This window comes from Passer domesticus, chromosome 14, assembly GCF_036417665.1.
Source record: "Passer domesticus isolate bPasDom1 chromosome 14, bPasDom1.hap1, whole genome shotgun sequence".
Lineage (NCBI taxonomy): Eukaryota > Metazoa > Chordata > Aves > Passeriformes > Passeridae > Passer > Passer domesticus.
In genome coordinates this window covers 5,602,552-5,626,826 of record NC_087487.1, presented here as the reverse complement: position 1 = coordinate 5,626,826, position 24,275 = coordinate 5,602,552, and the positions used below count along the sequence as shown (strand labels likewise).

General features: G+C 37.5%; 1 protein-coding gene and 1 long non-coding RNA gene across 10 annotated transcripts in view; one reads left to right on the top strand and one right to left on the bottom strand.

Moving 5' to 3' along the window:
* APBA2 (amyloid beta precursor protein binding family A member 2) overlaps positions 1–24,275 on the bottom strand; it is an 84,073-nt gene that overhangs the window by 39,003 nt on the left and 20,795 nt on the right. The window contains exon 2 of one of the 4 annotated variants that reach the window (XM_064389145.1): positions 3,077–3,187. The exons of 2 other annotated variants lie outside the window; for them this stretch is intronic. The gene's annotated coding sequence lies outside the window, so the exon portion shown is untranslated. Of the gene's footprint in view, positions 1–3,076; positions 3,188–21,560; positions 21,801–24,275 lie in introns of those variants that run through there. One more of the 4 variants, XM_064389146.1, reaches the window with a different exon arrangement.
* Positions 1–24,275, top strand: part of LOC135280834 (uncharacterized) — a 47,465-nt gene that overhangs the window by 7,135 nt on the left and 16,055 nt on the right. For all 6 annotated transcript variants that reach the window (XR_010347647.1, XR_010347651.1, XR_010347650.1 and 3 more), the window contains exon 2: positions 23,236–23,355. This is a non-coding gene — a long non-coding RNA (uncharacterized LOC135280834). The remainder of the gene's footprint in view (positions 1–23,235; positions 23,356–24,275) is intronic.

The following is a 24,275-nucleotide window of genomic DNA, read 5'->3' as shown; positions in this document are numbered from 1 at the left end:
CATCTTCAAGTACAAAATGTAACTTCTTCAACTGTACCAACACATCAGAATTACTGAGCTGAGTTTTCAAACACCAGTCTGAGAACTGCTCTTTATGGAGCTGCACATACATTGCTGTCAAGGAAACACACAGCTGTATTTTAACTCAAATATTAGAAAAGCCATGGCAGCCTAATTTTCTTCCCCTGTATCAAAATATCTCTCAAGCTTCCTAGCAAAATGCTTTAGTCACAGATTAGGTCTAGCATAACCTGAATATTTTAAGCTGTTTCATGTCAAAAAGCAACATTCCTTAGGGCCACAGGTCTGAACTCTTGTCTTCCCACCTACAGAGACATTAATCTTCCAGATTTTAAATGTACAAAACCAGAATTTAGAGGGTTGTGGGTTTTTTTTGGGTTGGTTTTTTTTTTTTTTTTTTAGAAAGGCAACAGATACCAAATTTTTTCCATGTATTTTGCTATTCTGACTACTGCAATAATCCATCCTACTGCATGGATTATTACTTTAGCTAATATTCACATCAGTTACTGTAACCTTCTAACATCATAGGTATCTTGAAAAAAATTAGAAATTGGAGAAAATACTGGACTTCTATCTTACATTACTCAGTGTTGAAGAGAGGAGTAATGATTTGCTGGATCCAGAGGCATTTTATCAATCAAGGCTCCAATTGAGCCTACAGATGAGCTGTAGGCAGATTCTCTGCTTGGTGTAAGACTCCCTCCTACTTCATGTATCTCACCTCCCTCCTTGATGGCAGGGAGTTAGGTCAAACTTCTGCATCACACCAAGCACATTTTTCCATTTCTGGCTGCATTTGGGATGAAGTGTTCCTGGGAATATGGATCCCTGTTTACCTTCCTTGGGATTCAGTAATTTTATCTTGCTGAGGCAATCAAACCCTGATTTCTGCTGTACAGTGCATCACTAAATCTCCATCAGTGTTGTCAGTGAATAAGGGACCAGTTACAAAGAGTTCTCAGTAAAAATGCATTTCTTTCAATAATGGTTTTACTTTATTTTTCTTAATTTTCCCTGGCTCAGCTCAATGTTGAAAGGAAAATCAATCTCCAGGAAACACATGCTGCATTTTCATGTGAGAGTAAAAAGGAGTATGCATAGGAGAACCAATTTCTTTTGCTCCCAGAAACAGGACTACTGGCTTACAGCTGGAATTTATTCTAATCAGTGCTCATTATACTCATTAGCTTTCTCCTGAGTTTGCTGCACCTAATCTGAGACAGCTGTAGTGGGGGGGGGTTTATCAACCTTAACACTTCTACATGTTTTCACCTGTGTAGAAAGATCTCTTTACTGTCTTCCCAGTAAAAGAGGCCAATTAAATTATATTTAAAAATGGGAAATGGTACACAATTATAAACATGGTGAAATACCCAGTGTCATACTCCTGGCAGTAGTTAAAGAACTACGTTGCAACTATACTTGATTCACAAACTGAATAGCATTTTAGTGAGAGCAAACAAGTTATTTACATTTAACATGCACAGTGATCTGGGTTCTTTTGGAAACTAATATACTTTTGGCATGCTTATTTACAGCCAAATGATGTTTGAGCCCTGCTGTTCCAACTTACAGGTGAACCTAAGAATTTTACTGGCCTGAATTTAATATATTCACTTTTTTTTACAAGGTCTCTTTCCTATGCCTTTTCCTCCCCTGGTTTGTTTTTCCATCTACTCCTCAGTCTTTCTCCCACACTTCAGATATCTGCACCCTTTGTGAGTTTTGACAAAACTGATGCTCTAGTTTTGCTTGCCTGGAATTGTTCAATACCGCCTATTTTCTGCAGATATCCTCTGCAATCTCACTGCTATTAAACTGGTTCTACTCTTTATAAGTCATGTTCAGAAGTAAGTTATAAGCACTGCCACACAATTTACTGCCAGGCAAGATCATAGCACATACAGCCCACAGCTCTGCTTCTCTCTGCTGAGCTGTGCTGTGGATGCACTGCTGACTGAAGCTACTCCATATGTTAGCCCTATACATTCATCATCCAGAAATGCTGCAAAAAAGAAAAAAACAACACCCAACCCTCTTAACACAGACATATGTTTAGATCTGCTACATTCATCTACTTAGTACATCTGTAACTGAGATTACAGTATTTTTCAACAGAACTGCATCAGAAAATTCATGATTGCAGGGCTTTATGCTAATTATACCAGTCTCTTCTCCACTAAAGATAAGTGGAAAAGAATCTAACTTCAATACATTCAAAACAATTTTTAATATTAAACTAATAGTATTTCTCACTAGGCTTTCATTACAGAAGACTTAATAGGCTCCCATCTGCTAAGTTGGTCCAGAGGAATTATGACTGATCCTAGACTGGGAACTGGAATTTTTAATAAGCTGATAACAGAACATGAGCCTGCTGTGACTGTGTCAGATTCTGTAGTCTTTTGATTCCCCAAGGCCAAACTGCATTAACTTCATTTTTCAGTGGTGCTGCCTCTCCAGACCATGAGAATTGATTATGCAGAGCTCCAGAAGCAGAGTGCAGGGTGACTGCCAGCTCCTGGAAAAGCAGGTGGGGCTGAGATCCCAGCTCTCACAGGAGCCCTAATCCAGCAGTGTCAGTGACAGCAGACTGAGCGTGTGACATGGGATTTTGGAAGGAGCACAGTCTCTAACAAAGGGAAAGGAGGAGGGGACATAGCACAGGAGGAAGGGATGTGCTGGTCCCCCTTGCACAGAGTGAGCCTGGGTAACACTGACCTCCTACAGGGATGGAAAGAGTCTCCAACAATGAGGACTAGGACAACATAATTAAATTAGGGTCGTGTTGTGACACTCCCAGTGCCATCTCAGTGTTGCTGAAGTTGTCTCACGCAGGCTGGCACAGCCTGCCATAAGACTTACTAGCCTGGACTGTGAAAAGTGTCTGTTCCTTTTCTCTGAGGCTTTTGAATTTAAAACAAAAACACTCTATAAAACACCAATGCATTGTTTCAGGGGAAAGGCCTAGGATAGAAATTTCTATTAGGACATAATCCAACCAGTCCTTTTACGTGCAGGATGTTAGATCTGCATGGCAGTAAATACCTACAAACACAGTCATATGCATGCATGTCTCTTCCTCAGTGCTCAGCACTCAGCAAGTTCTCTTCACAGTTCAGTCAGGCACAATAGAAGCAAGGACAGCATTGCAGCTTCGGGCCTAAAAAGTGTAAACAACAGCAAATTGAGGAGAGCAAACTGAGAGGATGGGACTTCATAACCCAAAGCTGTAATTGGACAATTAACTCCAATACGTAAATGGACCAAAACTTATAGAAGTGTGAAAACTCGTGACTCAGAGTCCATCTTGGGTAGAGCTACAGTCAGGATCTTGTACTGCCCAAGATGTATCCTTTAAAGGGCCTTTTAATAAATCCCTACTTTATTCCTTTAACATTGTCTGGCCTCTGTTCCAGGCAGCCTCTTTAGGCATCAATACCACCTGCCTCTGATTTTTTTAAAGGCACGGGTGGTATAGGCCAGGAGGAAAAACAGCTAAAGACAACTCTAGATTTGGTGCTACTGAGTGTTTCAGAGCTTCAACTAATCATCTAAATTTTATTTCAATATGCTTAACCTAATTGAAATGGAGACTTAGAAAACAGCAGGAGACTTGCATGGGATGCCGAGCAAGAATGATTCTTAAAGAAGTGAGAGAAATGTGTGGGGGAAGTGAAAACAAGTGGCATCTAAAAATAGATGGCATTAAAATGCATGCCTTTGCAGTTATCTCAAGAGTAGCCACTAGGGTCTTCCTGTGTAGCTAAGACCAAAAAAAAAATCTGTCATTCTCTGCTTCCTCTAATGTGTCTACTGTGAACATGAGGTAGTCACGAAAAATACCACTGAATAGGCAAACAAAGAAAATATGATGTCCATTATTAATCATTATGCTGATTTATTAGTTTAACAACTGACAGCAGACTGAGAAATTAAAGTTGTGAGATAACAAATGTTCATTTCTGTTTGTCAGGATTGTTTCATTTGGAGTTTTGCTGAAATTCTGCCTAAAGCTACAATGGCTGCAGTGAATTAGATACTGTGAATATAAACACACATCCCTGTATCCACAGGCAATGCTCCTAAAATGGAGCAGCCTGTCCTGAGCCACCACTGAGCTACAACAAGATGTTGTCAGTGTGCAGGGTGCATTCTCAGTAGAATATGAACTGTGAATGCTCTGAAGACAGGAACAGCATCTAGCCAGCCACACCTAATGCACCTCTCCTCACCCTGAAACCACCTGCAAACGAGAGATGGTGTGCAGTGGAATATCTGTTAAACCACATCAACGTGAACGAGTACATTTGAGATGTTTGATTACCTCACCTGAGAGTGAGATTTTTGCAATTACTTTTTTGTGGGCTTGAAAATCTTCCTTTTTGTGCCAGTCATCAGGTGATACCAAGGGATTTTTGAGATGATTTAACTATTTTTCCTATTTTTAAAAGATTTTACATTCTGAATTATGTTCTTGCATATCTTTTCATGGTATATAGTGTTTTTTTTCTGTTTGGTTTCATCTAATAAGCTCTTAAAATTCAATAATTACCTTGTAAAAATAATTCTAAAAATGCTCTATAACTGGCACCCACCAATAGAAATTAAAAGTAGAACAGACAAAGAAATGCTAAAGACAGTGGCATTATGGCACTGCAGAGATGGTATTCTTGAGCATATATCCCAGCTGAGTGTAGCTTTTATAGTTAAAAAGATTAGCTATTTCTTGCAGCAGAAATAAAAATGTGTAATCACATATTTAATTATCATGTATTGTTGATGTGGCTTAATCATCCTTTAGGGTTTAATTTCCCTGCTCAAAGAGTGATATTAAACCTGTGGTACTGCAATCATACAGACGTGAGAGTTAGGACAAATACCAGTTTTGCAGTGCTAAGCCTGCTGTAGAAAAAAAGCTACCAAAACCAGAACCTTATTTTAAGGTCCCTTAAACAGGGGGAAGCACAAAAGCAGAATATTTGTATTCAACAGAATAAGATGAGACTCCAAAATTAAGGCAATGAAATTTTATGGCTTATTCTTGTGACTGCTCTGCTCCAAGAGATCAGTTTCAAATAATGAAAAAGTACCTCTCAAGCACACAAAGTTCCAGTGGCAGCTATGCAGAGGCATCAGCTTTGAATTTTATTCCATAATAAATACAAATTTTAGTATCTTGTGATTATTGTATCTCCTAATTTACTGAGAATAAGGGAAAAGTATAGGATGTATAGGAATAAGGGAAAGAGCTACAGGAGTAAGGAAAAAGTATAGTATATTTTAACATTATCATGCATAAAGAATATATGCCATTCAATTAAAACAGATTCAGCCACTCTGAGACAATCTGCAATCCATCCAGAGCTCTGGTAGAATTTTCAGTCTGTCTTAGAATGGATTATACCAAGTTTTTCAATGCTTTGCAGAGTAAGTTTCTGCTGACTATGGAGGCTACTTTCATGTCTGGTGATCTTTCTCTCTCTTGCTAATTTGTATGCTTCTCGTCATCTTGCAATTTCCTGGGTGAGACTTTTATCTCAATAACAAGGCTGGTTTCTGTACTGACTTGCACTAGATGATAACAGATCCCTCTAAGCATAAGATGAGGCAGTGCTGGTCTAACAGTGGGGAGCCATGTGGCTGGAATTCAGCACTGGAGCAGGCACTGAAGCTGGGGGCAGCTGTGTGAAACCTTCCGAGGTCACAATTGTACATATCCAAAAGAGCAGAACCTGGCCTTGCACAACTGACATGCAAAGCCATCAGCTAATGCAAGTTCTCCAAGTCTAACACAACATTTTTCTGGTCAAAATGTTCATAAAAAACAGCCAATAAATTTCCTTCTTACATCTATTTACTGGTATACTTTAGAAAAGATTATTCACTGGAAAACCACTGAAGAAAATCTTATGAATTTGGCTCCTGATGTCAATTTAAATACTACTTTAGGAATAAAACTGATTCCACCTAAAATGCCAATATATGGAATTATTCCTTTTTGTCTACAATAATTCAGTTTTGAAATAGATTGAACAATGACTGTAAAGTGTTTTGTGCAGTCAGAAATGTATAAGGGTCAGACAAAATCTCCTTTTTCTGGACTATGGAAAAAATACTATCTGCCATGGCAAATTCCTGGAAGAGTCTTTTAAGCCATCTAATCTGTACGGTGATGGGTGACTTGGGGGTGTGAGTGAAAGGTGAGGTAGGATTTGGGGACTTCCTCTCTAAGGTGAGGGATCAGTACTTTTGACAAGGTATGTGAATTGCAATTTTCAATGCTCTTAGACGAAAATATGAAACTACAATAAATAGCAGGAAGAAATATAATATTTCTTGGTTCCTTGAGATTCTCTTCCACAAGACTACAAGTCTAAGCTGTACATGTGACCATTTCCCTTTAGCAGAAGAGCCCCTGTGGCTGTGGTGCAGCCACACTGAGTGCTGTGAGCCTGGCACTCCCTGGCACTCAGCTCCAGCCTCCTGCACCTGAGATTACTGCTGGCTACAAGAAAAACAGGTTTTATTGAACCTGACATGCAGTTAGAAGGGAAAGGAAATTGGTTAAATTTAAGCTGTTTGAGCAAGCTTTGCACTCTGTAGCTATCACACAGCTATAAAAGGACCTAAATAGGTTTTCACACATGCAAGAATAATTTTAGCTCATCACGAATTTGAAACTTTTAATTTTTGGAACTGCGTGTCAGACACACACACTCCCACTTGCTGCAGAGAGAAGTAAGGCTTCTCTAACAGGTCATGCATGTTACACAACAAATACACAAGCAAGTATATCTCTTATAGACATTTACATAAGAGATATATTAATATCTACAGAGATATAATTAGTAAAGCTGTAACTTCATCTCCTTCAGTTCCTTCTCCCACTAGAAAAAAAACCTAGGAATCTCTCTAGAAAAGTTATGGTGCTATTCTAACATAATAATTTGGAGAGATGAGTTAACTTATCAAAGAATATTTGAAGAATGCCAAGACAATAACATGGATTGGGACAGTACTTAAAAAAAATGTGATCTTGCCATTTAAACATCATTTAAGTAGTTTGAGGATTTATATAATGGGGTAAATTTATCCATTAACAATATCAGATAACCATAAGGCAGAGTTATTTAATTTAACATCACCATTAAATGAAAATACAAGCGTAATGAAAATGCTGCATTTTGGGCACATCCAGTTCCACCTGAAATACAACAACTGTATATATCCCTGTTATTTGTGCCTTAGAAATCAGTTTTTTCTTGACAATTTTCAGAAAGCTATGGCTGTTTAAGAATTAGCTCTTCAGGGTGGATGCAAATATCCCAAAAGCATTTGTGTCAACCCTTTTTATCATCTTTTTATCTTTTAAAAGCCAGGCATGTGGCTTTTATGATCTGTCACTTGTTGCAGATGTATTTCCACACACACAAGGAAACCACACAGACTGGGTGCACCTGAGCTCCACAAAACATGACTCTCACCAATACAGCTGTATTCCACTCCCTTTGTTCTTTGTTGTGCTTTCACAGAAATGCTGCCAACTCTCATCCTGGCTCAATTTAATTTACAGAGAGGCTGCTTTCTTATTTTAATATTATAGAGTTATGGTTTTAATACCTTTTTAACTGTTTTGCTTTTACTGCCATCAAGCTCCTTCATTGAAATAAATGCCCTCAGCAAAGTCCATATTTCAGAGTATCCCTTCATGCAAAGAGGTGATATTATAGCAAAGTAAAGCATAAGAGCACTGGAAAAAAGGGGACATTTTAGAATTTTTTTTTTCATTTTCCGTTCAGAAGGAAGAGAAATTTTTAAACTTGATACTTAAGTACAAGTGTACATAGTGTACAAGCAATTAATGTTTCAAAAGTTACTTATTAGTATTTAGTACTTCAGTTTACCATTTACCAAGAAAAGAGCTTTTGATCTTTTTCTTCCTTTATGCATCTGGTCAAATTTTAAACACAAAAAAATTGGAAATGCTTACCACATGCAATTAATTAACCATTGTGAAATTATTTCATATATGTGCTTCTCCAGCCTTGTGAGGAAAAATAAAAAAGATGGCTTTCCTTCATTAAATACCAATTTTGGGTTAGGTAGAAATAAATCATGCATACCACTTGAATAATAATACAGAAGGGAATAGTGAAGAATAGGTCACCTTAAACAAAGCCTGGAGATTCAAAAAACATTTCAAACTGTACCATTTAAGGCAAACATTTTCAGCCCTACTCCAAGAGCACCCATTCAGTGATGTAAGAGGGTGGTTGGAATACTGAGACTGAAGTTTAGAAGAGCTGTGGAGGGAGGTCACTGGAAAGGCCTCGCTTGTAGAAGAAAATGGAGATGCTTCACTTTGCCATAACTCAGGGTTTAAGTGCTGGGTTAGAGGTTCACACCCAACCATTTGCACTCAAATGTTACAGCTTCTTGATTCTGAGTGTGTAATAACTCCTCAAAAAGGTTTCTCTTTATCACTATTGACCTTGAAGTCCTGTGAATGATTTTACAGACTCAACCATAGGGAAAAGAAATTTCTTTAAAATGTTACAGGAAAAGGACTGACAGCATTATTTTAATGAGTCAAACCTCACCCAAAATTACATTATTCAGACATTGACAAGTGACATGTTCCTCATTAACAGTCTTCCCATTTAATTAGTATAAGAGGATTAGGTTGCATTTTTCTCCTTAATAGAACATTGTTGTTTTTAAACTGACACAAATACTTGCATGTTGGCAGATTTAGTAAATAAGTAAAAAAATCTTTTGAAATAATAAAACAAGGGTAAAGACTATTATGTTAGTTCTTTTCAAGATAAAATAGTTTGCCTTTGTTCAGCAGAATTAGCAAATTACAGGGTTAATTTTTGAGACCTTTTACAAAATAAAGATTTAACAAGAGTAGTAGATAATGAAGATAATCAGATACTTTAACTGTGAATTATATTGTGGGATTTTGCATTTTCTACTTTGAAAAAATATCTGTAGCTTGCAGCTGGTTGTGTTTCAGGCACACTGCTCCTTAGTAGATGATCACCTCATTTGAAAAGCAAGATTAGAAAGATTTTTCCTTTCAGTTTCTAAGGCACAAATTGCACACCAGTAAAATCCTCTGTGATTTATAAAAACTGGTAGAAGAGAAAGACTCTGTCAATCACTGCAGCAGATCCTCAGGATGGCTTGAAGCCTTACACCCACCAGCTTTGATTTGTATATATACACCTTATGGAAATGAGACCTTTCCTTTTAAATAAGTATTTTGAATGCAAAGTTATTTAAGTGTGCTCTGAATGACACAGTTACAGCTTAGCAGGTTTACATGTAAATAGTCAGTGAAAACAAAGCCCTGAGCACAATGCCTTAAACTCCTATTTTCTATTAGAGACACACAGTGACCTGACAGGAGAAGGCAGTGCTCGATGCCATGTGAGCAGTGAAGGATGTGCTCTGAGCTAAGTCTGCAATTTAAATGCCTATTGACAAATGGATTATTGGTCCTTCCTGTTGTCTGCTGTTCCCTATGGCCGTGGGGACTCGGACATGCTGCATACAGGGAAAACAAATGATGCTTTGGCATCTGTACTTGAATTGATTTTCACTAAGTCACTACAGGTCCGGCAGGGCCACCTCTAAGGCCAGCATTAAATCACATCCCACACTCATTGCTCTCAAGCCTGCCCAAGAAGCAGCATGCACAGGCACACTGGTGGATCTGGCAGAACTAAGCCTTCTATCTGTAGGGCACAGCTGACCTGAAAGGCTGATTCAGATGCTGGACAGCAAAGAAGGTGCAGAATCATTCAGCTTTGAGCACGGGAGCAGCTCAGCAGTGTATAAAACCCATATCCCTGTAATATGGAGCCACATGGCTGATTTCATAAATGCATATTTACCAACCAGACTAAAGTACCTGAACTATGTGAACTGCTCCTTTATTTCCTGGTTCCCAAATCAGCTCTTTAGCCACAAACATCATCTTTCTTTTAGGTTAATAAATAACATCTAAAAATGCAAACCAGACTTGACCCTAAGGGAGGCAGAGTGTACTGGATGAGCAACACCTGGCTTCAAGTGTCTCTTGGGTGAAACAGAATAAATTCACATCTTTCTTCTGTACAAGAAGTCTCATTTACTTCTGAGGCTCACTTAGTCTTTTAAAAGTGAAGAATTTGATAGCAGTGCCTCTTTCCTCAGGGAAAAGAAAAAGCCCTAGGCAGCACACATTCAAAAATACTCCTGACCTTATAGAAACGGGTAGACGCTTCTGGGGAAGTCTCATTAGCTATTACTCTGTTCTTATCTTCCCAAAACATCAGCTTTTGGCCACTCTGGAATATGGGATACTGGACCTGATGGCTGTTTTTCCTCTAAGGCAGCACAGCATGTCACCTAACCCAAATTCTGCCAGTGAATAGCTCCAAGATAGCTCCTACCCTTCCAGGGACAAGTTCATACACGTGGGGGCAGGTATAAATTCTAACTTTCTATTTTTATTCCTAAAAATTCAGGAATTATTACTAGGACTATTTTTAATAATAATTTATATAAATTTGAATTTTAATTGATGTAAAATCAAATTTCATGTGTACCAGTTTTCTAAACATTTAGGTCAAAAGTCACCTTTTTAATCAACACTAGAGACAGTCTATTCTCTTATCTGCAGAGATAGGCAATTTAGACTAAAGAGAATTTTGCCCACAGAGGATAGTTAATTATCACTTGAAATATTTGTTCAAATTAAAAAAAGGCAAATACAAAAACTTTCAGTGCTGTCATTAGGGCATAACAGACAAAGTCACGGCACAAAATCACCTCATCTATTAGGAGGCCAAGTTATTGGGATGAAAATTAGTAATCAAAGACAAAATTCTTAACCTGAGGCACTTCTGGGCAAAGAAGTGTTCCACAAAATTCTGATATCTGTAAAGAGATGTGTAATAGGTGTTTAGAGTGTCAAACTGCTGAAAGCAATCTTTCTGAAATGCAATTTATTTTTTTAAAACAGGTTAGAGTGGTGTGATCTCTACATTAGTACCTTAGGAAAAAACACTGAATGCAGTGTTGCACTCCAATTGCAGAGTACTGTGGAATTTGGTTACCAAATGTTAAGGCCCCACAGAAGTTCATGTCAGCTACAGCAACTCTTTGTTATTGCTCAGTAAAGCACAACACAGGAGAGATCTTAATACTGATTTGGGATCTCATGTCCTTTTCCACAAGAGGTATTTCATTCACATGCCTTCTCTCCAAGAAATATTTACCAAGGACAATATTTACCTCCTCTCAGGGAGGAGTCCTGCATCTAGTACAGCTAAACCATCTTTTCCTTTCTAACTAGGATTGACTACATAACCAGAAAAATAAGCAGATTTAATTGTTTTAAAAACCAAATTGACTTTTCAAGAGTTTCCCAGAAGTACTATTTGCCAGCTTACAGAGACCTAATTTCATATCTGCAGTAATTTCTTTGGTATGTAGGAGTGATTGGGAGCCTTTGGAGAAAGTTTCTGAAGAAAACCTAGAGACTGTTAAATTGCCACATAATGACCATAGAGCTGTCTTGCACCTTAGAACAATTATCTCTGTGTATGAAGACTGCTGTCTAAAAGACACAGGCTTACTTCAAGTCCTTGTACTAAATCTGTTGTGGATGTCTGAGTATTTCAGTCTCTGGGTATTGCACCAGGAGCCTTCCCAAAGCTCTGCAATTCCATTCCATCAGTAGATGATATACCCTAACTAAACAAGCTCAGTGCAAATCCTTTCTCATACTCACAATTTCTATTCTGAATTAGTGACTGAAAAAGGGAGTATTTTAATTTCGCATTGTAAAGATGAAAAATATGTGCCACATCTATATTGGTTTGTTGGTTTTATTTTTTTTTACTAGCATATTTGAATCATCTCCCATCCTTCATTCCATTCCTCTCAATGTCAAATTCATTATCGTGCCACGTAAGTGGGTCTTACTGCAAAACAACTGAACTCTGAATGGTTGGATTGTGAATGTTTGCATTATGAATATTGTATCACACTTTTCTTGCACAAGAGTACTTGCTGATAATATAAGTTAAGGAGTAGATGTTTTCCACTTTCATATTTTAGATTTTCACATCTTATTCTATCATGTTTTCCTTTACTTCTGGTTTTTTATTATTTCAACAGTTGTTTAAAGTTATATCTCTGTCTCCAAATGTAATTCTCCAAAGTAAGGACCATCTTTTTTTTCCCTTTTCACATGATTAAGCTATTCAAAACAGGCCTCAAGGCAATGATTTAACATTTGGAAACACAAAGATAATAAGATTTTCTGGCTCAAAGTAAATCATAGCCATTGCATATCTTGACAATTTTGTGCCTGGATACTTAACTTAGGGATCAAAACCATTAATCTGGAATGCATCTATAAATTTATAGAATGCTGTTCCAATGCATATAACTTCTCCCTGACTCATGTAAAAAATGTGCTTACTAATTCATGTATATTAAGTGGCAAAGCAGGTAATGTGTTCAGGGTATGCTGTCTGCTGCTGAGAGATAGGGATGTCTGAAAGAGATGTTACAATTCACCTTTTACCAAAGAGCTGTCTTTATTTTTATCATGTTAGTTAGAAGGATTTCAATTAATAAAACCCCAAATCTGTGGCTATTACAAGTGCCACCCTGTAGAAATATTATAAACAAAAAGGATTGACAAAAATTATTCCTCCGGTGTGTTTGGTTTATCTTTGCAGCCTTGAGTCTATTCCATTTCAATATTTCCAAAGAATATGCAATTTCTGCTTGGCCTTTCCTAGAGTTGCTAAGAGGAAAGTATCACTGGAGGTGGTAGGGAGGCAGCTACATGCTCAAAATTATGAGTTTGACAGAGGAAAGTAACAATCAACTTGGTAGCTTTCAGGCTATTTTAATTTTTTTTTATTAGCTATCAAGCTTTTTCCTTTTACTGTTTTTTAAAATAGTTTTCAAACATGTACCCAAAATTTTCTAAATCTACTTTCAGTACTGACCTTGTTGAGAATGTCAGTCCTGCTCTCTCAAGCACTACCCTAAATATCTGCTGAGGAAATACTAAAATTTCACTAGCTAAATACAGTGCATGGAAATACTCTCAGAACAGGTACTGCTGAATGAAATTCACATATGCATCTAAAAAAGTGCACTAAAAAGAAATTAGTAATGCATACAAAGTTGGAAATATTTAGTTATGATTCAACCAAATTTCCAGTTTAAAATTTTTGCCAGAGAAGGTGGGAGAAAGGACTTCTCAGCTAGCTCTTGAAGTTGCATCTGTGAGGCGGATTAATACAAACTACAGAAATGCATGCTGACAACCAACAACTTGTTAAAAAAGAATCTTTGTATTAACAAAACCTTGAAGTTGGTTTAAAAATTTTATTTCATGCAGTAATCCATAAATATTGTATATTCCTACTGAGGAAATACTCTTTGGAGGAAAAAAGGGAAAAATATTTTCTGCATTTGTAGGATGGCATGGTATAACTTTAATGTTGCACTCACAAATGGAGCTAAGTAGACACTGAATGCCTTCTATTTCTATTTCTCCACATCAAAAGAATTTTTTCCTGCTGACACAGCAGAGCTGACAACATGCTACAGTAATCAATGCTGTCTGTGTCTCAGACAAACCCAGGCAATGCAGGCTTTGGATGCCTGCAGATATGCTGTCAGCAACAAGCTGTCCTGAATGCCTTGAGGAACAGCAAACAGAGCACCTCCACATCACCTGCTGCCTGCAAACCTCTGCCATGTCTTCAGGAGGCACAACAGAATGAACCATCACTAATTTCAGACAAGCAGCATAAAAACATTCCAAGGAAGAACCCACCCTTACTGGTTATTCCAAGATAATGAAAGCACAAAAGACCTCCTCATAATAATAACATTTTTATGTTCTCTAACAATCTGCATCACACAGCTTCAACGTTAGGAGCTGAGGCAGGGACACGAGCACACCAGGTGGATCAGGTTATGTGTGAACAAGGCTCAGTTTAGTATCAGGTGCCTGCCAGGCTGACCTACTAACACAAAACACCAGCAGTGCTTCACTTCTGGCTGCTGTAATTAAAGGAGTCTGTACCAGAAAGGATGCTGCACAGGGACTCCAAGAATATTAAGGAGCTCCAGATCACTGAGGGAAATTAAAAGCTGAAAATTAAAGATGTTGTAAGTATTGTCTCATATTAGAAGGGATTTTGCTTCATAGTTGTACTGGATATACTTAAATATATATTTTCTCTGAGCTTTTATATTACAGGTCTCATGCAGTTTCCTAATTGCCAGTGTAAACTGCAAGATACTTTAGAAAAGTGAATACAATTTGTTTTCTCAGCATTCCTATAATTTGGTATCAATGCCTCAGGGATATATTTCCACATGTGCTCACATAAATGAGCAAACAGAATCTATTTAAAAACTTCAGTCCATGCACAAAATTTAACCTTTAAATTTTTATTCAACTTTTCGTCTCTTTTCCCCTTTTTAAAATAAGAGATGGATAGAATTTAATGTAATTAATACCTAGTGACTCTAAGGAAAAAAAATGGAAACTTTTTCTTTTGAAACTAGGATATTTTAAAGGGGGCTGTAAGAAAATGCCTTCAATTGACGCTGGATTCTTTTGCCATCATACTTTTTCCTGTCAGATGTCCTCACATACATAGGAGCCCTTTTGGAGAGTCTCCTGTATGGCCACAAAGTCCCATACACATATATCCATGCATAAGCATAAATGAAAGTGAAAAATGAATGTATGCATTATCCTTTCTTTTTAGACAGTGAGCATATGTTCATTGTCGACAGCTACAGGACATGAAGTTTCAACTTCTGAATAGTTCAGGATTCAACAAAAAGATAAAAAAATTACATTCAACCAGCTCAAAGGCCACAATTCTAAAAAAAAATCAACCTCCAAAATGAAATTCTAGAATGAAAGAATGTTAGGGTGTCATGTCAGATTGTAGCAGAACTAAATTCTAACCATTTGCAGAGACAAGTAGGTTGCATTTATTTCAAATCATAATTATTTTTAAGGATATTTTCTGATATTTTCTGTCAAGCTGATATTTCTACAGGGTATTGGGGAATTTTGCTTTTATGCTTGTGTGGATAAAGGAAGAATTCTCCCCCAGGTTAGAATAACAAAGGATTTCTGTTCCTTTTCTGATTCTGTACAAAAGAATCTACTTTCTGGCATCTCCTGCCTCCTTTCATTTAGAAAATTCTCCAGAATGCTGGCAATTCCTTTGATTCCCCCTGTCTCTAGGCAGCACTTCATAATCTACATATCTTGATAAGTTTGTCCTATAAATTGTATACTGTTACAAAAAATTAGTTAGTGATTGCTAGTACAGGGTCAATCTCTACATGGTTGTATTTCAAAAAGTCTGTACCCAGCTGACTTGTTGCAAAAGAACCAAGTGAAGATGGTGATCCCTTCCACCCTTTACAGGAACATAAACTGTATTCCAGCAGAAAATTCAGATACTCCTTTGTAGGGCTCCAGTGCTATGCCAAGTTTGTTCCTTGTTCAGCCTCAGCAAACCATGCAACACCAATTACATTTTTCCACTCCATTTTACTATTTTCTTTACTGTATTGCTAAAAATATCCTGTGCTTTCTAGACTACTTGGATGATAGCTGTGGTCCTTGGACACAAGTCTAACATCTGATGATTCCCCCCTTTTGCACTAAGATTCTTCTGCATCACACAACTACCACACTTTGAAGTCTAAGCAAATGTTAAGGGCTAAATTGCTAATCCAAAATAAGGCATGTTGTATGAAGAGTAAAAAACAGTATTTATCTATTTTATTTTCCTGAAGTGCAGGATAAAGGATGGTACAGACTGCTCCACTAAATGTCAGGTGGTGCCATAGCAGTTAATGCTAACACTCATCTCCTGTGTTGGACACAGCTCCAGCTGGCACAGCCTTGCAGCTGACCAAGGAAGGAACAGAGATGCCTCATGCAGGGAGAAGAATTCAGGGTTTTTGTTGTACTATACACTCAAGACATCCTTTGCTTCTCCCACATAAACACTAAGTGTCACTTGTAGCATTTTTTGTTGTTTTAGGTGATCTTTGACTTCTGTGAGCATTATAAATTACTCAATTTTTCTTTCTTAGAAATAGCTGCTCCCTTTTACCTTCTCCAGTGAGGATACACTGCTTGGAACAACAGTTGCAGCAGGCACTGTACACACACAGCATCTAGACAGAAAAGGGGAATAGAATGCAAGAAAGCAGAGAAAAAACATACTTGTCCACAGTCTTGATTTTTAGCAAGTTATTACCAAAATAAAAGGCTTTCATTCTCCCAATTATTCTTTAAAAATATGTTTTACACTAAGTACTCTCCCACTGAAACAGATATTGAAAAATACTTTTTACCAAGAAGTTCAGTTTCAGATGTGAGCAGCTTGCTCTCAGTTGCGTAGGCAGCACGAGAACACTGCAGAAGTGTTAGTGTAGAAGTAACATATAAGTGCATGAATAACATCTTACTGATTTAACTGTGAAATATGTTCTTTTGGCATTCATAATTAGGGGCAGAACAGATGGTGAAAGCTTAATATGTCCATTAAAATAAATTATGTTGCCAGTGTTTCCTTAGTCTGTAAAACTTTGATTGGGTTGGCTACTTCAGATTGGTATTTTTTGTTCTCCTTGGAATGGTTCCTGTGCATATGCTGGAGAGTATTTTGTATTGTAACTGCATCAGAAAGGGGGGAAAAAAAAGAAATTTGATGGGGAATTCTGTCTCAGACTAACAACACTTTTAAACGGGAGAACTCTGATTTAATTGTCTCCTCCCTCCCTTACAATCCTGTTCTTCACTAAAAGAAGGCCTAGTTGTATTCTCCTTACTCTCTCACTTTCAGCATGACAAAGGCTTGGAAACAATGCACGTTTCTTTATTTTCATTCTTTAAATGGTCAGAAAACCCAAGGTTTGTTTTATGTATTGCAGAGTTGCATCTCAGAAGAACAGCATGTGTATTGTCTAGGCCAGTGTTTGCAAGATCTGAAATATATTTACTTGCTCATTAAGAACCAGCAAGGGGTAATATAAAATAAGCACATGCTGTATTATTTAGAGTATTTAAAAATAATATTCTGAAACAAAATGAGAGCAGTATCAGAATATGAGGTTGTAACTAACTCCTTTCTCTATCTGGAAATAACTTTTAAGAGTTTAGAGCACTTTTAGGATATGCAATAAAATATTTTGCAAGTAAGAAATCAGTAGAGAGTGAAAATGGCTTTGCAACCTGAGCCAGTGGGTGCCTGGCAGCTGGAAAGCCACTTAATTGCCAAGCTTATGGCTCCCCTGAGCAGTGGGGTCCAGGCACAGCCAAGTTTCAATGCCTCCTGTTCTGCTGCCTCTGCACCAAACAGGGCAAGGAGAGGTGACTTGAGGAAAGAGACTCTGCTCCTATGTTTGATTTATTCTTGATTTTCAAAAGAACCTTTTAGGGGAAAAACATGGACAGTTACAGACTAGGACAAATGTCTAAAAGTAGAGTGAAAGTAGTAAAAATAGTGTGGAAGTCACAAATCAGCACAGCTTCACCACAGGATCATGAACGCCACTCTTTGGGCTGACCCCATATCTCTGAAAAAAATCTGTAGTTTTATTTTTTGTGGGTTTCTGTTACATGGAATATAAACAGCAGGCATGTCTGAAATTTAGAGAAGATGGGGTTCACTTTAAATGCATAAATAATGTTAGATGTGTCAACTGCCATTTCTACCTTTACAAACCTTCCTTCAGTCTTTGCCATCTGTGCCTTCTTTCCACTGCCTGGAGACCTGCTGCTCCTCTTATCTCTTTGCACGCCTGTGTTGTGCCTGATAAAAGATTCTGCTTTGTGAAGCGCAGATTAGTTCACTGCTTGCATTAGTAGAAACCATCACTGCTAACTACATTCTAAAATAACCTTTCCCAGAAAAATCAACTAGGGAAAATGCTTCCATAGACATCATATGTATATTATACCCTAAGATATATTTTAAAAAATAAACTAAATCTCACTATATTGCATATTCAAAACTGAAATACCATAGCTAGATACATAATGAAAAGAGTAAATAAATAATTCCAGATTTAAAAAGAAGTGGATGCATTTGGAAAGACTGTCATCAGAAGCATTGGAATAAAATTCTCCAAAGCAGATTGCTATGAGCAACAACCCTTTTTTTGTACTGGAATCTCCATAGAATTTCCTTCATGGTTCCATCACTGCAGAATGAACTCTAAAGAGATTTCTCTGTTAGTGGGCAAAAAAAAAATCAACTAATTAGAAACTGCAACATCTTTCAAAACTCTTTATCAAACCTTGTAGTTAATTAATCCTAATTAAAATTTTCATTCAAAGCCAATTCTTCAGTAAGATGACAACAATAAGGTAGACAGTGTGACTTTTACTAGGAGGTTGGAATTTGAAAATTTAGACTACTGTTGACTCTGGGAGATGAAGTGACAGTAATGGGGAAATGAGAAAATGAGAGCACATTATCTGTAATAGTGAGGAGAGGAGATACAGTCCATTAGCACTGCACATGGTGAGAGTCTGTGCATCTTCTGGTGTTACTTTAAAGAGTAAGAGCATTTTAGTAATTAAGGGCCCTATCTTAGACACCAAGCTGAAAGGGACTCAGTTTTCATCTCCACCTGAGACTTCCTTCACACTCTTGACCAAGCCTTGTGCCTGTTCATAACCTTCAGATATATGGAGATAGACCTTTTCAAAAAAAGAGCAAGCAGTTTTATACAAATGTATGTAAAATAGCACAAGAGAATGGATCTTGATAAAGTTTTTACTATCTCTTTGATAAGTCCATTAATTTTTATACCGCTGCTAACTGGAAAACGGTAACAGAGAAACCAAGGCAGAAGCACCACAAGTTGAACTTCTGTGAAAGAAGTGGGAGGAAAAATGAGCAGTGGGAAGCCAGAACTGTATTTGTATTATACATTATCCCACAGTTATAAACAATTTCAGTTCAGGTCCTTCAATAGGATCACTCAGAGGTAAAGACACTTTTTCAAAGTTTTACTTCAATAAAAATTTCTGCATGATTAAATTTGAATGAATCTCACAGCTGCAGATCAAAGTATTCGTGCTGCTTTAGCTTTGGTTCTAGGCTGCATTATCATACTATGCAAACAAATTTCTGTCAGTATTACAGCCTTTCACTGCAAAGACAGTGTAATTCACATCAGTTTGGTATCCCCAAGCAGCCACTGCAGCTGAGAAACCATTACTTAATTCGAGAAAAAGATGAGTACACAAAGCAAGCCAGTTAGTGTTGGTAAATTTTGATCTCAGCATATTTCATAAAGCAGTGTTTATTAAGAAGAATACCCCTCCCCTTCTCCATCAATAACTATTAATAAGAGTATCTCTAACTGCTTGCATTCTATGGTCATGTTTCAGATAAAGGCAACAGGATATGTGCTTTGGGAAGATGCACTGCAAGCAGGCGGAAAATGAGACAAGAAAATGTTCTCAGATCCCTCTTTGTGTGCCTGCCTAAGCAGCACCTGAACCATTCAGCAGAGTAATAGATATGTATGATGTGGTTTTCCATGTCTTTTAATTTCAACAGAAGTGAAATGTTAGTAGTAAGTCCTTTAAGGTGAAATACTTCTTTCTAAAAAAAGACCAAAACAAAATAACCAAACAACCAAAAAATCCACAGCAATTTTAAGGTGAATACAACCAATAAATGAAAACCAAGTAGGCATTTTGAATCAAGTCCAGTTTTTCAGTCCTATATCTCAAAAAATAGTCAGTACAGTGCTTAAGCTACTATTGCTTTGTCTGGAGCAGTGAAATCTGCTTCAGAAAATATGATACCTTCTGAATTGCAGTCCTCTAAGAATCTACAGTATCTGAAAAGTGGTAAATTGATGTATTTCAGAAATGTGCTCTGTCATCTGCATGTCCTGTGGCATCAGCTTCAGCCCATTGCCTTATCCTGCAGAAAATGGGTGGTTTGGACTAAGCTGGTATAGGCAAGGCATAGCATGCAAGAGGATATCAGCATCCTGCTTCTTTCACAGAGTTTATAGAATTAGTAGCTACTGAATTTCGTGGCTCTCTTGTTTATGATTTTGCCTCAGGGCACCTCTCTTACTGTATGCTCATCAAATCCCTACCTGTAAGATTTTGAAGGCTTTAGTATTATTTTACAGTCATTCTTCAGCAGCATTTTCTCATGCTTTGACTTTGTTTTCACACCTCAGCTGAAATTTGTCCAAACAGCTGAGCACAAAATGTACCCAAGAACAGGAAAACCCCAAGTACACAGTAATTTCCTTCAAATGCCTTCAAAGCTTTACAGGACCTTCAAAATCACCGAAAACTAGAAACTGGGAATACATAATCTGAAATTGGAAGGGGCCTTAAGTAATTTCTATTATACTGCTTTTCTGCAACACAGCTCCATGTTAATGTATTGAATCATTCCTGGAGTTTTTCTAAGATGATTCTCCATAGTATTATTTCACAAATGAAAGAAACGTGTACTCATCCATTGGTTCTGAGGCCTTAAGTCCTCCCAGGAGAATTGCAAAAGGAACATAATGTTCCAAGAACTGGATCACTGGTTGAGCTGATGGATGTGAAAACTCTAGTAGCTAGATAATAAGCTATTGGCTGCAGTTCTAAGAGTGAATAAATTATTTTAAGCTTCATAGTAATTCATGCTCACAAAATGAGTAAGGGTACCATCTGTTCGACTACAGACAATACAAAATTCTTTTAATTTGATATTAAATTGCTCACTTTTGACAGAGCTGTGTCACTGGTGAACAGCTCTTATACAGGAAGGAGAAGAAGCAGAAACTATAGAAGCAGAAACTTACCTTTTCTGAACAATGGCAAAAAATCACTTAGGCCTATAAGCAAGGTAGATAGAAATGTAGTAGATAATTTTGGAGTAATATATATATGTGGAGGGAGAATTTGAACTCTAAAAGGGGGGAAAATGAAAAAGGAGGAAATAAGGTAGTAAAACTACTTGGGGAATTTGGAATAATTTCAGGTTACCTCACCTGTTCTGCAGTGGTGTTAAAACTTCAAATAAGCAGGGTGTCCTGCACCAGGAAACACAGGTACTCTCTATGCCCAGCTTACTTAATTTCCATGTTTCTAATAAAAGCCTTAACTAACTCCTGAAGTTCTCATTCATCTCCCTAGAGACCTTACAGTCATACCTCCAAAGTAATTTAAATAGTTTAAGGCAATGGATGTGATGTGCATACAGAAGCTGAAAATCTGAGTAGAATCTGGTTTTAATATATTTTTTATTTTATAGCCTATCTATGGTATTATCTAAAAGTAATTAATTTGTGCTGCTTCTAGAGAAAGTGGGATCATTTCCTATACTCCATAAATATTTTTACTAATTCCTATTGGAGAAAGATAGAAATTTAGTTTTAATGACATTACTGCATTGGACAAAAGAAATTTTTAGTATAATAAGAAAAATGACCTGAAGTAGATTTGAAGAGCTGTATCATACTTCTTCCTCTTCTCTCTCATGAGAAGGATGGGGAATCTATGCATTCCTCCTCCCTGTGCTGGTAGTTTGCCAAGGCAGAGGAAATTAGTTGAGTCTACCACGGTTTACTATTCATATTACAAAGTACAAGACAGAATAGCTGCAGTGGATTGTCAAACACAGAACAGTCAGGTTTTCCACGGCCAAGCAATGTCCTGCTTCAGCTCCAAAGCAAAAGCCAACAGCTCTCCTGCAAAGGAGAACAGGAAGACACTGATACAAGGTCAATCATAATGAGAACCCACATTAGCACTTCAGTTGCCTTTTCTTTTTCTTTTGGGGGGGCAGGGGGTGGGTAGGTAGCAGAGGAAAATAAAATTTTCTTAATTTATATGCAGGATATAGATTTTAAAGTGTTTCCTAACAACTTTTCCTACATGCAAGAGCCAGCATAGGAAGAGGCTTAACCTGCTTACTAGACACAATAATAAATGGATGATCACAGTCCTGTATCTCTGATTGGTTGATGGATAATAAATAAAATAGGAGACTAAGAACTTTTAAGGTTTTCACTTTAAAAAACAGATTTTAAAAATTATTATTATTACTGCTACTGTTAATGGAAAAGGAAACAGTGATTTGATTATGTGGTCACACCAGAGGTGTAAGAATATGATCCTTGTAGTGGTAGCCTGAGTGGCTATAAGAAAAGAGAAATTGCATTCACTAAGGTCAGAGAAAACATTACAGAAATTAGACACAACTTAATTAGAATTGTAAGAGATTACTTCCTTGGATATGATACAGAAAAGCATGTTACATTTAGAAGGCATATGAAAAGGTACATGCTAATTGCAGGCATGAAGGACGGGCAAAAAAGTGTTCTTTCCTATAGTGGCTGTGAAAGGAAGTAACAGGGTATAAACAGGGTATAAAAACTTCTGGTTTAGAGGTGTATTGGTCATATATTTCTGTTTTAGGAATGCTGAGAGAACATCTAAAATCCTGAACAAAGACAAAGTCTGGAATAGAGGTGCAAGTATAAATCATCCATAACTAAATATGAGATTACTGAGACAAAGTGTATGGAGGGAAGTAAGATGGAACAATGGACACTGTTGTAATGACTTCTACAGGAAAAGAAAGACTCCTTGGGAAAGCATCTTGAAAAAATTTCAGGACCACAGAAAACAATACAGCCATGAAAGACTGACAGCAGAGAGCACAATTTCAACAAGAAACTCATGCTGGCAGTGTCAAAGACCCTGGAGAACAGAGCAATGGTTTTGATCTTTGACCACCAGAATGAAAAGTCTGAAATCAAAAAGCAGTTCTAAAGCAGTGTCATCTGAAAGACTGCATTGTGGTCTCATAGCTCAAAGAAGAGCTGAATAGATCTGGGTTGGAAGGGACCTTAAAGATCATCTTGTTCCAACCCCACTGCCATTGACAAGGACACCTTCCACTAGAACAGGCTGCTCAAAGCCCCATTATACAAAAAATAAACTGATGTGATAGTTTTTTGGCAGATTAAATTAGGTACTTTTATTTGCAATGCTACTTTTAATCTAAGTTTTCCATGCATAGTTTCCTTTTTGGCTAGCAGCTTAATAGCTTATATCAGGAATTATGTCACAATTTGGATATTTTTTCCTCTCTTTTTTAGGATTTAGTCCAGACTCTTAGCATATCTCTGCTGAAGGGTGGTGGAAGGACTGCAGTTCTGGGGAACACAGACAATGTTTCTGCACAAGCTGGACACGATCACGAAGAAATTTCACCTACAGTAAGAGAGATAATTAATATTCTAAGTGCTTTGTGAATAATCATGAAACTAGCATGCCATTGTTTAATGACCTCCCAGAGCTGTCCACTGTAACACAGTGGGTTCTCAGAATCCAGGGGGTTCTCAGAGTCCCAGTTTGGCCAGGCCTCCTGCAGCCCCTGTGCTGCTCCAGTTCTGGAGGCAGAGCAGGGCACAGAGGCACAGGGACCTGGGTGCTTCCAGAGCTTCCAGCTGGGATTCCTCCCAGCCCTGAGGGATGCTGAGCTGAAGCTGTTCCAGTGTTTGGCTGCTGCCTTGCCTGACTAGAAGGGACTGAGCAGTGCCAGGCTGTAGTCACAGCCACTTTTCAGGACCTGCAGCTGTGTTTGAACATGTCTGAGGTGACTTGCCCCAAGCCTACGTGGCTGAGATCGAAATTCTCACAAAGGGCTAGAAAATTTTCTAACTTGTTCTGTAGCTCTGTTGAACCCTTCATGTCTGCAGGGGAAAAAAAACCAAAACTTTCTTTTTTTAATTTTTCTTCCCTTGGTAGTCTTGCAAAGACATAGAACTCCTGAAAAAATTATGAAACTGGGCTACAAAGGTGTTATGTAGGACATCTACATGTACCACAAAATACTTCTCTCTCTTACCACACACTACAAACAACTTGATGTTAACTCTGAACTTTCTATAACAAAAATAGCTGAAATTATTACAGCAGGAAGTAAGGAAAGGAAAGTTCTTTGTATTTCAGTAAGTATTTTTTCTATCTGCAAGTTTTGTAGTATTGGTCTCCCTCCTATTCTTCTACAATTGCTGCTGCAGTCATGCAAATAGAGTTTTAAAGCAACTAAAATAAGAAATTAAAGTCTTCTAAAAATTTAAGAAGTGGCCTGGGTTAGACATGAAAGAATTTCTAGTGCTGTGTTAAAAATGGA